The sequence below is a fragment of the Schistocerca americana genome, chromosome X, assembly GCF_021461395.2.
Source record: "Schistocerca americana isolate TAMUIC-IGC-003095 chromosome X, iqSchAmer2.1, whole genome shotgun sequence".
Taxonomy (NCBI): domain Eukaryota; kingdom Metazoa; phylum Arthropoda; class Insecta; order Orthoptera; family Acrididae; genus Schistocerca; species Schistocerca americana.
The window spans coordinates 786,558,926-786,565,318 of NC_060130.1; positions in this window are offsets into that span (position 1 = coordinate 786,558,926).

The following is a 6,393-nucleotide window of genomic DNA, read 5'->3' on the forward strand; positions in this document are numbered from 1 at the left end:
AGAGAGACGAGCCAAGGGGGAAGACTATGTAAATGGTAAGGGCAAGATTACACGTCAAAAAGAATGCTGAATGGGACCATGTTCTAGTATGAAGCAATGCCACCCAAAAATATGTGCAGACAGGCAGTGTAAAATATTTAATGATTATTATGGAGTGGCGAACTTTGATTTGCACTCGGCCTTTCTATTTTAACAGTATCCGTGTTTGTAAAACATCACGAACGTATACCACGTTCCTTTCTCTAGAGGAAACTACCAGGCAATACTTATTGCTTAATATTCATGGTAATGATGTGCGAACTATTTTTTCAGAACACATTGGCAGTATCTTCGGGACGAATAGAATGAATATTGAAACAGAAAGGCGTTAGTGCAACTGCTCCACTTAACCGACGAGGACGATGTGAGTCTGCCGACAAAACACCGTCAGATAAAATTGCTAAAGGGAAGTGTTCTGTTGACAAATTTCCAGCGTATGAAAGTCACTAAGGCATACACAAATCGAGTAGAAAGTATTTGGCACCTGATTTAAGTATCAGTATTATGTATTCATTAGGGTAACAAATCGGAACTTATCTGGCCTTGCAATGCGTGATGCAGCGCTTCCTGCATATTCGTTATTACTTCCTGTACATCTCACACACTGTCAGCTACTCCTTGCAAAAGTCTCGTTAACACCACCTATCTATCTAGGACTTCCAGACGCCCCTGTAAGGTTCCGAGGTTACGATTTATTGCGTCTTCCGACGCCTTAGCATATTCCACTACCTGCCCTGCAATGCGTGATGCAGCGCTTCCTGCATATTCGTTATTACTTCCTGTACATCTCACACACTGTCAGCTACTCCTTGCAAAAGTCTCGTTAACACCACCTAGCTATCTAGGACTTCCAGACGCCCCTGTAAGCTTCCCAGGTTATGATTTATTGCGTCTTCCGACGCCGTAGCATATTTCACTACCTGCACTGCTAATGCGCGGAGCAACTGTGTGTTATTCAGGATTCTGCCTTCCAATGTCCCTGTCTGAGTTGCATGCCAAGCTTCCGTTGCCCTACTCTCCTCTGCGAGTTGCCTCACCGCTTCCACCGTGATGTTCAGTTCTTTTATATCGCTTTCGTCCGCGATTCCAAAAACTGTCTTTAAAAGTTTTCCTCCTTTCAGTGGCCTGAGGACAAGGATCACCATCACCCTTCCTCCCTCTTCAAATGGACTGCTGTCCACAGCAGGCTTTATTCAAAAATACATACAACATATGAAAATACAATACCTAATTACTCTACGCAAACCCAATGATACATGACACGAAAACAAAAAAACTACAGATACTCTATTACTTTCTGGATTGCAAAGCATACAGTACTTCATGCTGTACTCTATCTTCCTCGTTTTCTCTGAGCTTAGCACCTCTCTTCACTCTCTCTTTCTTCCCCTTTCCTTGCCTGGAATCACATCTGGGCAACCCATAAATGGCCGTAACCGCCCAATGAGTACTATCGTTGTTCTAGTTGGCAGCTGAAGCTTAGCATTAACGGGGGATGTGATTTCAACAACTTGGTATGGCCCTTGATACGTCGTGAGGAACTTCTTCGTTTTCCCTTTTTGCGTATAGGGGCTGGACAGCATTACCCATTGCCCCACTCTATACTGCGGTAAACTTCCTTTCCGCCTTACTGCGTCTTCCTGCCTTTCAAAATATGGTTCAAATGGCTCTGAGCACTGTGGGGCTTAAACCTGACTAACCTAAGGACATCACACACATCCATGCCCGAGGCAGGACTCGAACATGCGACCGTAGCGGTCGCGCGGTTCCAGACTGTAGCGCCTAGAACCGCTCGGCCACGCCGGCCGGCTTTCCTGCCTTTCCAAAGCCTTTGTATTCGCCTTTTGTACCGGTTTCCAAACATCCAGAACTGTCCTTGCGAACTGACGTACAGATTCACCAGTCCTTCCTTTCTGTAGCCTCACCAAATCAAAAGGTGACGGCATTTTTGGCCCGTACACTACCTCATATGGAGACAAACCGGTATTTGTATGGACTTTTGCATTGTATGCGCATACAATATGCTTCAAATACCCGTCCTACCGATGGTGATGAGAATCCACAAAAAAACTCGGCATCTTGCGGATTGTTCTGTGTACCCGTTCTGTCTTTCCGTTGGCCTGTGGATGAAACGCGCTCGTCCTCAACTTCTTTACGTTCAACAATTCACACAGTTCCTTCATTAAATCCGACATGAAGTTGGTCCCATGGTCAGTAATTATTGTTTCCTGTACACCAAACTTCAAAATCCAGTTGTTTACTAACGCTTGCGCGACCATTGCTGCCTGCTGATTTGGCACAGCCACAATCTTCACATACCTCGAAAAATGGTCTATTATTGTCAGAACGAATCTGTTCCCCAATGGTGTGCGCCTGAAAGGTCCTAAGACATCGATCCTCAGCATAGAGAATGGACATGTCGCTTCCGGCAATCGTTGTAACTGTATCTGTTTCTGGCTCAAATCTGCTCTCTGCGCACATGGTATACAATTCTTGACATACTGATCCAAATCTGCCTTCCTACTGCTCCACCAATACCTCTCCGCCACTCTCCTATTCGTCGATCTACACACTCCATGACCAGATAACACGTGATCATGTGCTTCCTTTAAAACATCATCCTTCAACTTCGCTGGCACTATTACCCTTGGCCCTAACTCGTTTCCCTGCACAGAAGACCGCCGTACATATTAAATTGTGATTGTGTCCGATACAATTTTCAATCGTTGTTCACGTCCTGTAATTCTTGCCGTACTGCTAGGTCGTCACCTATGACTTCTACTTTTGCCACCTTCCTATTTAGTGCATCTGCATTACCATGCTTCTTCCTCGTAGTCGAATTCACTGAGCCTCACACACCATCTAGCGGGTCTAGTGGATGGATCCTTCAACCCCAACAACCACTTCAATGCAGCATGATCTGTCACTACCCGAAATCTTCTCCCGTATAAATAACATTAAAAGTATGCGATTCCATAGATTACGTTAAACATCTCCCTCTCAGTTGTTGAGTAATTCCTCTCCGCTGCATTCAACTGCCTAGACACATAGGCTACAGGATATTCTTTCCCATCAGTTTCCCGACTAAGAATACACCCTAATGCTTGATTCGATGCATCGCATGCTACTATAAACTCATTTTCAAAATCTGGAAACATAAGAACCGGACTTGATGTTAACGCTTCTTTCAGTTTGTCAAATGCTTTCTGACAGCCTTCTGTCCACTCAAATTTCACATCCTTCCGTAACAATCACGTCAACAGCTGTGCTAAATCTGCAAAACCTTTCATGAACTTTCGATAGAAATTGCAAATTTCGATGAATGACTGCACTTCCTTAACTGTTTTCGGTTCCCAAAATTCCTTACAGCTTGTACCAATCTCAGATATGTTTGCACTCTGTCCTTACTGGTAATATGACCCAAATATTTTACTTCTTCTAATGCAAAATGACACTTCTCCAGGCTCAACGGCAAACGAGCTGCTCTTAACCTCATAAAGACTTCTCTTAACTGCTGTCTATGTTGCTCCATACTGCTAGAAAACACTATAATGTCATCCAAATAGACCAGACACTGTCGTGGTTTCAAACCCCTCAAGACACTGTCTAGCAACCTCTGAAACTTTTTTGTATATGTATGATAGTGATTGGTTGTAATTAATATTTGCTTATCTGGAACGTGGACGTTTAATTATTTGGTAGCAGACGCTTGACAATGGCTTTTTCGTAAATGCAATGTTATTCGTAGTTGACCGTGAAATAAGACTCAAATAATCGGACTTCGTATTTAAATCGTTTCCAAAGACTGCTGCGGTAGGTGCGGACTCAAAATCTCAATATTAGAATAATTTGCCAGCCATGTCAATACGTCGTACAGAGGTGACTGTCTACAAAACATAAAAAAGTTTACACAGTTAGTTAAATCAGACATATTCAACGAATAAGCCTATAGTTAAATAATTCAACTTACTTTCATAAATATAAAATCTTTACAGAGTCGAGTGCCTAGTGAGAATGCAACTCGCAGTGTTCTTATATAACACCAAATATGGCGGTGTGCCAGTTAATAAAATATACGTGCTTCCCGCCCCTCTTTAGCCACCTCTAACTGATGATAACCACTTGTCAAATCCATCGTAGAAAAGTACTGGCACTGTCCTAAGTGATCCCAAGTCTCCGATATGTTTGGAATGGGGTATGCATCCGTTACTGTCTTATTATTGAGATATCGGTAGTCACAACAGAATCTGTATTTCTTAGTTCCATCCATAGACTTTTTAAGCACAACGAAAATGCCCACTCCCCAGCAACTATTGCTATGCTCTATAATACCGTCCGCAAGCTGTTGATCAATGAAATCCTCCACAATCGGCTGCAAATACCTCAGTATTCTGTATGGTTTACGGTAAACAGGTGCTCCATTCCCTGTTGGTATCCTATGTTGAACTAATGGAGTTGCTGGTAACGGCCCTTGCGAAAAAAACAAATCCTTAAATTCCCACAATAATTCTTCCATGTGCTCTCTTTCTCCTCCTTTCAAATGCTTAATTTTGTCATGCAATGCAGTTCTATCGGCAGTTCGTGGTTGATCGCTTCGCCTACCTCTCGAACACCAATCTTCGTCATCTGGCACATCCAAATTTGCTACTAAAACACCTTTCCCGAAATTCGCGTCCACAGTACTAAAATTATCCACGTTCACGGGAACTACTCACCCGTCGTTCCCCTCCTGTACGCGTACAACACTACGTTTCACAGAACAACCCAATGGACCCAAAACTTCATTATCCTCCAATGGTTCAATAACACATGCTGCACCCACAGGTAGATTTGACTCAACACGTACCTAAAGCGACTTCCCGGTGCCACTAGACACACTCATGCGAATTAAGCCTTAATGTTAATGTACGCGGTTCAATTGGTTTGTTCAAAAAATGGTTCAAATGGCTCTGAGCACTATGGGACTTAACAGCTATGGTCATCAGTCCCCTAGAACTTAGAACTACTTAAACCTAACTAACCTAAGGACATCACACAACACCCAGCCATCACGAGGCAGAGAAAATCCCTGACCCCGCCGGGAATCGAACCAGGGAACCCGGGCGTGGGAAGCGATATTGGTTTGTTCATTACGTTGAACGCCCGACGTGATAGCTCTGCATTGACAATAGTTTCCCCTTGCTGAAATAACATCCCACCAAGTACGACAGTTCGTTCTCAAAGGTCAATTTTGTCATGATGTTGATGCAAGAAATCTACTCCTAGGATCATGTCGTAGTCCTCGCTTGCCCACGGTACTACCGCCATGCATGCATTAAATTGGACTTTCTCTATTTGAAAGTCAATTGTCAGTGACCCAAAAGGCGTGACCTCCTTATTCCCCACTCCACGCAACCTATAACGTGGTGGGTCTAACTTCCTTCGTCTCATTGTATTCCTAGTAGCCACTGACACTTGCGCCCCTGTATCCAACAAAATCTTAAACTTCTTAGTTCCTATGGATCCTACCACTGAACATTCCGCCTCTGAATACGTATTCGTAGCGTTGAAATTAAACAGGAGCTCCCTTAGGTGGTTCTTGGGCCCCTTCCGCCGTTTAACGCTTGTCCACCTCTCCACTTCTCCATCCTCCCCGCTGCTGATTTCCACCCCTTCCTTTATTCCTCGGTGACTTGGTACATTGCCTCTGCACATGTCCCGTACGACCACACTTAAAACATTTCACACCCGTTGCAAACACTGTTTGCCTCTTGCGTACCCCTGTTGCCACGTCTGTTTTCTCACATTGAACTGCCAGCTGAATGGCCGAATACAAATCTTTTGGAGTCCCTTCACGCCCTTTCCGTGACATATGCACCGATAACCCTCTCAAAAATACATCAAGTGCCCTTTGCTCGGCCTCCTGCAACAGAACACTATTCGCTTCATCACTCTGACCCAACTCGTAAATATACTCATTAATTTCCCTTATCCCGTTCACAAATTTCTCCATTGTCTACCCCAGTCTCTCGGACATTGTACTTAACCTCTCTCTAAAGTACCGAGCGCTATTCTGCTTTTTGTACCTTTGTAAAAGCCCTTCCTTTAACTGCTTAAACTGTCTTGCCTTCCTTAAGGTCTAGCCGGCCGAAGTGGCCGTGCGGTTAAAGGCGCTGCAGTCTGGAACCGCAAGACCGCTACGGTCGCAGGTTCGAATCCTGCCTCGGGCATGGATGTTTGTGATGTCCTTAGGTTAGTTAGGTTTAACTAGTTCTAAGTTCTAGGGGACTAATGACCTCAGAAGTTGAGTCCCATAGTGCTCAGAGCCATTTGAACTACAATTCGGCCCGCACTTGGCTGTAAGTTGTGCTCAGA